General features: G+C 29.7%; 1 long non-coding RNA gene and 1 other non-coding gene across 2 annotated transcripts; both read left to right on the top strand.

The window, feature by feature from the left end:
• The first annotated feature begins 820 nt into the window (after nt 1-820).
• Nucleotides 821-8,647, top strand: LOC127879025 (uncharacterized). The gene is made up of 3 exons (XR_008048888.1): nt 821-889; nt 8,305-8,368; nt 8,543-8,647. It is a non-coding gene; the product is annotated as an uncharacterized LOC127879025 (long non-coding RNA).
• LOC127880342 (U4 spliceosomal RNA) lies at nt 7,663-7,797 on the top strand. Its single transcript, XR_008049534.1, has one exon. It is a non-coding gene; the product is annotated as a U4 spliceosomal RNA (small nuclear RNA).
• Nucleotides 8,648-9,808: the final 1,161 nt, after the last annotated feature.

Genomic DNA, 9,808 nt, shown 5'->3' with positions numbered 1-9,808 from the left:
AAATGAGTTCTGAACGTTTGAAATTAGTCAAACGCAGATCTATTACAGCTATTGAAAGACAATTCGATTCTTGTTAATAATTTCAATAAGCCTACATTTGAATGTACGTTTTGTTAAATAATTTTAACACATACGAATTGCATTTTTTAAATAATTATTATCATATTCATTTACACGAATGCTATTGAGATGTATTGATGCTACACATTTGTAATAAATGATAAGATAAAAGATCAATTGGTGCTGCAAATTATGCATCGAATAATTTTTGTAGAAAACGGTAATTAAGAAATTGATTACGATGTCACATCATTGTACGCAGTTACAGTAAATTAACAAGAGCATACACAACAATGTGTACTTCATTAACTTTCATATACGTTTCCACGTAGCTTTTTTTCGCAAAAAGCAAACTTTAGCAAAATACGACCTAATCTTTCTTTTTTGTGGGTTCAACATATTTTATTGTCCTCGAAAATAAGTCGCTGAGGGTCGAGGGTATCCAATTGCACCAATAACAACCAATGTCATATGATAAGCGAGTTCAATAATCTTCAATAAAAACTGTTGGTAAAAGTATTCTATGCAGGCAGTATACCTTGTTTTATCAATAAACTGCACCCACCTCACGCGATGGCTCTATAAAAAGGACTGTCGGTCCATGATAATTGCATTTAGTGAGAAATTGTTTCCAATGTAGGATTTCTCTTTCATAACACAATATGCCGTTTTGTCGATATACATACTTTTGAAATGATATAAAGATATTTATGTATTTGAAAACACTCGCTTTATATTTTTGATCTGTAGAAATATCAGTAATGCAAGTTTTTTATTACACTCTGTTTGGACAATAATCGTCGGCCACTATAATGACTTTATAGTAAAGGTAAGTGTGATTGAAACATTGTCTACAAACTTCTAAAAAGGCTCAACGCTGTTCATACTTATTTTTAAAATTCCATACCTCTGTTTGGTAATGTGTTGATAATTTATTATCGTTAGATGCGATTGAAGGTTTAAGCAAGTTGTTTATGCAGTAAAGCATTTAACATGGGTTTTTGTCTTTCTCAGTGGCGTTTGCTTCTCAAAACATTAAATATCATTAGTGGCAAATTGGCATGTTGTATTTAAATTTTAAATGTAATTATATGTTTCTCTCTTACTTAACTTATTATATTGCATATACAAAACGACTTTTGCACAATCTGTTATTCATAACAATACATACAGTACCGTAAAGGTTTGTTTTGCCGTTAGCTTTGAGACACGTTTTTTGTTATCATTATATGAATTTTGTATATTGACCTCTAAATTGTTCCTTTGGATATTATATAAAGTATCTAGCAAACAAAGTGTTTCTGAAAATGTTATATACTAACGTTAACCCATACCTGAGGCAGGCATGTATAAACCCTTCCATTGATGATTCAGAATTGTCACTGTGAATTCAGCATTTTAACTTTCTTGTTGATTCAGCTAATCAGCAATAGGAAATGTACTAACCATACGATATTTGCTAAAATCTCTACTTACATGTTTTCAAGTATACTGTACAGTGTATACTTATTGCCTGTTTTCCTATGCAAGAAGCTCGTAAATTTGCAGAAATCGTTTATATCGAACACGTTACCAATCAAATTACAAAAATCATAGACCTCGGTACAATAACACACATTTTATCTGTTGCTTGGTTATGTAAAGATTTCTTTTAACTAGACATATCTTAAAGGGATCTTTTCACGCTTTGGTAAATTGACAAAATTGAAAAAAGTTGTTTCAGATTCGCAAATTTTCGTTTTAGTTATGATATTTGTGAGGAAACAGTAATACTGAACATTTACCATGGTCTAATATAGCCATTATATGCATCTTTTGACGATTTTAAAACCTAAAAATTATAAAGCGTTGCAACGCGAAACGATTGAATAATTTGGAGAGTTCTGTTTTTGTCGTTAAATTTTGTGAAACTACGAAGATTGCTTATATAAGGTATAAAATACGTCAAGTATGTGTACTCGGCGGAATAGCTCAGTAGGCTAGAGCGTTTTTACTTCAGGACTCTGGCAGGACTCCAGGGGTCACTGGTTCGAAACCTGCTCCGGGCAATGTTCTTTTCCTTTTTTAATTTTATTCTTGATTTTTTACTGGAGCTTTTACGATCCAATGTTTACATTTATCAATATAAAGCATTTAATTAATAAGTTAAAAAATGCCAAAATCTGTGAAAAGGCCCCTTTAAGTAAAATAAACGTCATTCAAGTTCAAGAGACTTATATATTTACTGGAATAAGACCTTAGGGTAACATTCAAGTTCAAGAGACTTATATATTTACTGGAATAAGACCTTAGGGTAATATTTGTTAGTGTTATATATTTACTGGAATAAGACCTTAGGGTAATATTTGTTAGTGTTATATATTTACTGGAATAAGACCTTAGGGTAATATTTGTTAGTGTTATATATTTACTGGAATAAGACCTTAGGGTAATATTTGTTAGTGTTATATATTTACTGGAATAAGACCTTAGGGTAATATTTGTTAGTGTTATATATTTACTGGAATAAGACCTTAGGGTAATATTTGTTAGTGTTATATATTTACTGGAATAAGACCTTAGGGTAATATTTGTTAGTGTTATATATTTACTGGAATAAGACCTTAGGGTAATATTTGTTAGTGTTATATATTTACTGGAATAAGACCTTAGGGTAATATTTGTTAGTGTTATATATTTACTGGAATAAGACCTTAGGGTAATATTTGTTAGTGTTATATATTTACTGGAATAAGACCTTAGGGTAATATTTGTTAGTGTTATATATTTACTGGAATAAGACCTTAGGGTAATATTTGTTAGTGTTATATATTTACTGGAATAAGACCTTAGGGTAATATTTGTTAGTGTTATATATTTACTGGAATAAGACCTTAGGGTAATATTTGTTAGTGTTATATATTTACTGGAATAAGACCTTAGGGTAATATTTGTTAGTGTTATATATTTACTGGAATAAGACCTTAGGGTAATATTTGTTAGTGTTATATATTTACTGGAATAAGACCTTAGGGTAATATTTGTTAGTGTTATATATTTACTGGAATAAGACCTTAGGGTAATATTTGTTAGTGTTATATATTTACTGGAATAAGACCTTAGGGTAATATTTGTTAGTGTTATATATTTACTGGAATAAGACCTTAGGGTAATATTTGTTAGTGTTATATATTTACTGGAATAAGACCTTAGGGTAATATTTGTTAGTGTTATATATTTACTGGAATAAGACCTTAGGGTAATATTTGTTAGTGTTATATATTTACTGGAATAAGACCTTAGGGTAATATTTGTTAGTGTTATATATTTACTGGAATAAGACCTTAGGGTAATATTTGTTAGTGTTATATATTTACTGGAATAAGACCTTAGGGTAATATTTGTTAGTGTTATATATTTACTGGAATAAGACCTTAGGGTAATATTTGTTAGTGTTATATATTTACTGGAATAAGACCTTAGGGTAATATTTGTTAGTGTTATATATTTACTGGAATAAGACCTTAGGGTAATATTTGTTAGTGTTATATATTTACTGGAATAAGACCTTAGGGTTATATTTGTTAGTGTTATATATTTACTGGAATAAGACCTTAGGGTTATATTTGTTAGTGTTATATATTTACTGGAATAAGACCTTAGGGTAATATTTGTTAGTGTTATATATTTACTGGAATAAGACCTTAGGGTAATATTTGTTAGTGTTATATATTTACTGGAATAAGACCTTAGGGTAATATTTGTTAGTGTTATATATTTACTGGAATAAGACCTTAGGGTAATATTTGTTAGTGTTATATATTTACTGGAATAAGACCTTAGGGTTATATTTGTTAGTGTTATATATTTACTGGAATAAGACCTTAGGGTAATATTTGTTAGTGTTATATATTTACTGGAATAAGACCTTAGGGTAATATTTGTTAGTGTTATATATTTACTGGAATAAGACCTTAGGGTAATATTTGTTAGTGTTATATATTTACTGGAATAAGACCTTAGGGTTATATTTGTTAGTGTTATATATTTACTGGAATAAGACCTTAGGGTAATATTTGTTAGTGTTATATATTTACTGGAATAAGACCTTAGGGTAATATTTGTTAGTGTTATATATTTACTGGAATAAGACCTTAGGGTAATATTTGTTAGTGTTATATATTTACTGGAATAAGACCTTAGGGTAATATTTGTTAGTGTTATATATTTACTGGAATAAGACCTTAGGGTAATATTTGTTAGTGTTATATATTTACTGGAATAAGACCTTAGGGTAATATTTGTTAGTGTTATATATTTACTGGAATAAGACCTTAGGGTAATATTTGTTAGTGTTATATATTTACTGGAATAAGACCTTAGGGTAATATTTGTTAGTGTTATATATTTACTGGAATAAGACCTTAGGGTAATATTTGTTAGTGTTATATATTTACTGGAATAAGACCTTAGGGTAATATTTGTTAGTGTTATATATTTACTGGAATAAGACCTTAGGGTAATATTTGTTAGTGTTATATATTTACTGGAATAAGACCTTAGGGTAATATTTGTTAGTGTTATATATTTACTGGAATAAGACCTTAGGGTAATATTTGTTAGTGTTATATATTTACTGGAATAAGACCTTAGGGTAATATTTGTTAGTGTTATATATTTACTGGAATAAGACCTTAGGGTAATATTTGTTAGTGTTATATATTTACTGGAATAAGACCTTAGGGTAATATTTGTTAGTGTTATATATTTACTGGAATAAGACCTTAGGGTAATATTTGTTAGTGTTATATATTTACTGGAATAAGACCTTAGGGTAATATTTGTTAGTGTTATATATTTACTGGAATAAGACCTTAGGGTAATATTTGTTAGTGTTATATATTTACTGGAATAAGACCTTAGGGTAATATTTGTTAGTGTTATATATTTACTGGAATAAGACCTTAGGGTAATATTTGTTAGTGTTATATATTTACTGGAATAAGACCTTAGGGTAATATTTGTTAGTGTTATATATTTACTGGAATAAGACCTTAGGGTAATATTTGTTAGTGTTATATATTTACTGGAATAAGACCTTAGGGTAATATTTGTTAGTGTTATATATTTACTGGAATAAGACCTTAGGGTAATATTTGTTAGTGTTATATATTTACTGGAATAAGACCTTAGGGTAATATTTGTTAGTGTTATATATTTACTGGAATAAGACCTTAGGGTAATATTTGTTAGTGTTATATATTTACTGGAATAAGACCTTAGGGTAATATTTGTTAGTGTTATATATTTACTGGAATAAGACCTTAGGGTAATATTTGTTAGTGTTATATATTTACTGGAATAAGACCTTAGGGTAATATTTGTTAGTGTTATATATTTACTGGAATAAGACCTTAGGGTAATATTTGTTAGTGTTATATATTTACTGGAATAAGACCTTAGGGTAATATTTGTTAGTGTTATATATTTACTGGAATAAGACCTTAGGGTAATATTTGTTAGTGTTATATATTTACTGGAATAAGACCTTAGGGTAATATTTGTTAGTGTTATATATTTACTGGAATAAGACCTTAGGGTAATATTTGTTAGTGTTATATATTTACTGGAATAAGACCTTAGGGTAATATTTGTTAGTGTTATATATTTACTGGAATAAGACCTTAGGGTAATATTTGTTAGTGTTATATATTTACTGGAATAAGACCTTAGGGTAATATTTGTTAGTGTTATATATTTACTGGAATAAGACCTTAGGGTAATATTTGTTAGTGTTATATATTTACTGGAATAAGACCTTAGGGTAATATTTGTTAGTGTTATATATTTGATATCACATTTCAAAATTGTTAATGATTTTGCACACAATTAATTAAATATAAGTTTCGCATAATACATTATATCGCACACGCGAGAAACACGTTTTGATGACTTCAATCCGATTTCGTTAACTGAATATAACAGTTGCGAGACTTATTGGTAGTCTACGAAGTAGACTTTTATTATTTTGTTTTAATCACAAAGATGATTCTAGTTATATCTAATCCCTGGTCATCAAATATAAAAACAAATGAAATCGTTCAATATGGACGTTTTACCGCCAAAAGTTAATAGATAGCGATATTGATAACAAATAATAACGATTTGCAAACTTATTAGCGTTTAATTTAATTTGATATTTAGTAGTAGTTTCTCTACATGTACCAGCTGGTAATTTATCCGCATAAGTTCACATATAGATTTATGTTAAGAGTCTTTTTTCTCCTTGTGCACATACGTCGGGACCAAGCGCGTTCGAACTCAACATTTCTCTACACAAACAATCAATATGTCAGTGAATTAATTGCTTTGACCGTTCAATAGAAAATTTTAGTAAACTAGTTGGTATTACCGTTCATTAGAAATGCCATTTCAAAATGCGTAGTTATTTTTTTGTAAACAAGGCATCACATCATTTATTACATTGCTTCGTATATTGTGTGTTTTTTGCTGATTACACAATTAGCATCAGAAATATTCGATGTCTGATAATATTTTAATAAATGTCCTCTTGTACGGGTAATGCCATAAGGTGTTGAATGTTTTACAAGGAATAATCAATTCAATTCAATAGTTTATTAGCAATCCGGCATACTGCCAAGAACATATATACAAACAAGATGTGGCAATGACAGGGAATCATACAAGATACCATATAACCTATTTAAGTATAAAAAGATATATCAAACAAGCAAAACACGTATGCATAATAACAAATGACATATAAGACTATGCAATACATTAATGTGTGAAAACATGCAATTATACATCCGCTAAACGGTTTAATTTCTCAGATCTAAGTTTAAAAGCTTCTGTCAAAAATTTTGCCATAGATTTGACTTTTAGAACAATTGTGCAAGACATCATTGATATGTATTTACTTATTGTAGGCCAGGATGTCCTGATATTATATTTTATACGCAATTCGTTATATAATGGACAACAAAGTAAAAAGTGATATTCAGATTCGCATACATTTTGATTACAAAGTTTACACTTCCACTCTTCTCGGGATATACTATTATATCTGCCAACTTCTATTTCAAGACAATGTGCACTTAATCTAAATTTGCTCATTAGAATTCTGGAGTTTTCATTGGATAAACAATCAAGGTATTTTTCATATTCGAAGTTTTTTTTTAAATTTTAAGCAGGATTCCATTTTCGGCTGTAAAGATAATGTATCACTCCATTCTTGTATAAATTGGTCTTTTTGACGTTGAGTTACCTTGTTTTCAATATCGTCTGTTAATTCAGGAGTATCAAGCATATAGCCAAAGCCAAGGTTGTCTAAACTTAATTTTAAAGCCTTACACCATAGGTTATTTTTCGTACATTAAAAATTGGTAAAATATGCATTTGTAATAATGGTAATGTTATTTGTAATTATCAGTGACTAATGGTCATCCATATAACTAAGCAAAATTGTATTCATCGCCTTGCGTAGGTCATACACAATTTAACAACGCACGCTTATAATCATCTCATTGTGTTGGCTAAACATCAGTTTTGTTACGTACAGTTGTATTAACCGCCTTGCGTTCCCATCACAACTATTATTGTAGCTATGCGCAGCGGCGGTTCCATAGCAATTGAGGTTTATCCGAGGCGTGGTTAAAGCTAATTGAAAACTATAAAACAACTATGATTGTGTTTTCTTGTATGTAAATAGTCACAATATGTTTGCATTTGTGCGCGTTTTTTTTCTTGCTTAGAACTAGTTTATGAAAATAAAATTAATAATATTAACGTTTTTAGATGATGTGAACAGGCTGATTGTCTCAATTACCAACCGATACCCCTTTAAGTTCACGTGAATTGTATAATTAAAAAGCATGATCAGTGTTTTGTCAATGCTATTTGTAATTGCTCATATTAATGTTAAACCTTGAAGAAATAACACCATTTGCAGTCATTTCAGTTCAATATGAAAGTCTAACATAAACCATATGACCTTTAATTAAATTAAACTAAATTAAAACGAGATTGCTATATATACATATATTGCTATATGTCACTAATTTTTATTAATCTGCTTAAATTAGATTGCACTTATATTTTTGAACGACATTCAAATATCAATATGTTAAGATATCGATAAAAACCGGCTTTTAATTTGTTTAGTTGCTATTTAGTGATTTAAATGCATCTTTAAGTTCATTAAGTTGTTGTTTGATGTACATAATGCTATTTACAACGTTTTAGAATAACTCAGTGACTGGTGTTTCTGGTGTTACCAGACGAAATGCCTACGTCGGAATACTATTTGGTATGTATATTGTAACTTCTAGTGGTATTTGTAACATTTGTTATTGTATTCGCTTTATGATTGTATTCGCGTGATCGGTACTAATCTAGATTCTAGCGTGTAGATAGAGATTTGGGCCTGAAGTTTGAGTGTGTACAATTCACTAAACTCCACAAATGTGTGTGACACTTTCAGATGGTGCTGTGTGTACTGCTTTACATCAAAGATTCGCTGGGGCTGCAAACACTTGGTGTGAACGATGCTTCCATTTTTGACGATATCATGCGAGAGGACGGGTACGATATCCTTTCAAAACACTTGCACTGTGGAAAGGGGGTTGTTTAATGTGTCTGCTTAAAGTGTAGTCCCAGATTAGCTTGTGTAGTCCACATAGGCTAATCAGGACGACACTTTCCGCTTTTATGATATTTTTCGTTTATAGAAAGTCTCTTCTTAGCAAAAATCCAGTTTAGGCTAAAAGTATCGTCCATGATTAGCCTTATGCGACTTTCATAGGATAATCTGGGACGACACTTTACGCACATGCATTAAACTCCCTTTTAATAGAGCACATTCGATATCCTGTTTATTAAAGCCCAACAGGACAAAATAAATAAATTGAATTTTCTCATTTGATAAACAAATATAAACCATGTAAAAAAAGATTCCGTCTTGTATTTAACATAAATTAAAACTGATAACTTAAACACTGCATACACTGCATATATGTGGTGTAGTAAAGCATAAGTCATGCTTGTTGTAAAACATCCTCAATATAATATGCATATTTATTCTTGTGAAGTATAGTAACGTTTTTAATATGTTTCTTGTACAAGAAAACTCGTAGGTTTCAGCGCCTAGTTTTGCTGAAAATAACTTGATCATTTCCAATATCGTTCAAGCATGACCAGAATTTCTTTTCGGTCGTGCTATCTAAGAAATTGAAAAGATATCCAAGACATCGATCTGATATTGTGATAATGTATTCATCACGATACAAGTCAAATTATTTCACCCATAATCGAATACGTGACATGTCAGGATCAGCCCACGTTTTAAATAAGAAATCAATAAAGTTATAATATTGTCGGTTTATTTCGTTTTTATACATTTCTGATAAAACCACTTACTATATTCATGTATTTTGTATTATTATTTTGTTTAACACTAGAAGCTGCAAAGTTTATGTGTAATAAAAGTATGTTCTGTTCTGTGTACAAATAGTGGTGTTGTTCATACGCATGTTAGTTGGTACGCGAAAAACTTGATGTGATTTGCAAAAAGATGCATTATTAATTACATATCTTTACCTTAACAATGTCACGTAATTATACATTGTTCCTTGATAATACACAGTAATAACCAAAGTTCATTTCTGTTTTCATCGAGATTTATTTCTTTTAAATAATTTCTAACACAACGCTTCCAATGTTCATGAAGTACAATTTTACATCGCGGTGG

The sequence above is a fragment of the Dreissena polymorpha genome, chromosome 4 (assembly GCF_020536995.1).
Source record: "Dreissena polymorpha isolate Duluth1 chromosome 4, UMN_Dpol_1.0, whole genome shotgun sequence".
Classification (NCBI taxonomy): Eukaryota; Metazoa; Mollusca; class Bivalvia; order Myida; family Dreissenidae; genus Dreissena; species Dreissena polymorpha.
The sequence above is the reverse complement of the archived record's forward strand: the minus strand, read 5'-3'. Positions and strand labels throughout refer to the sequence as shown.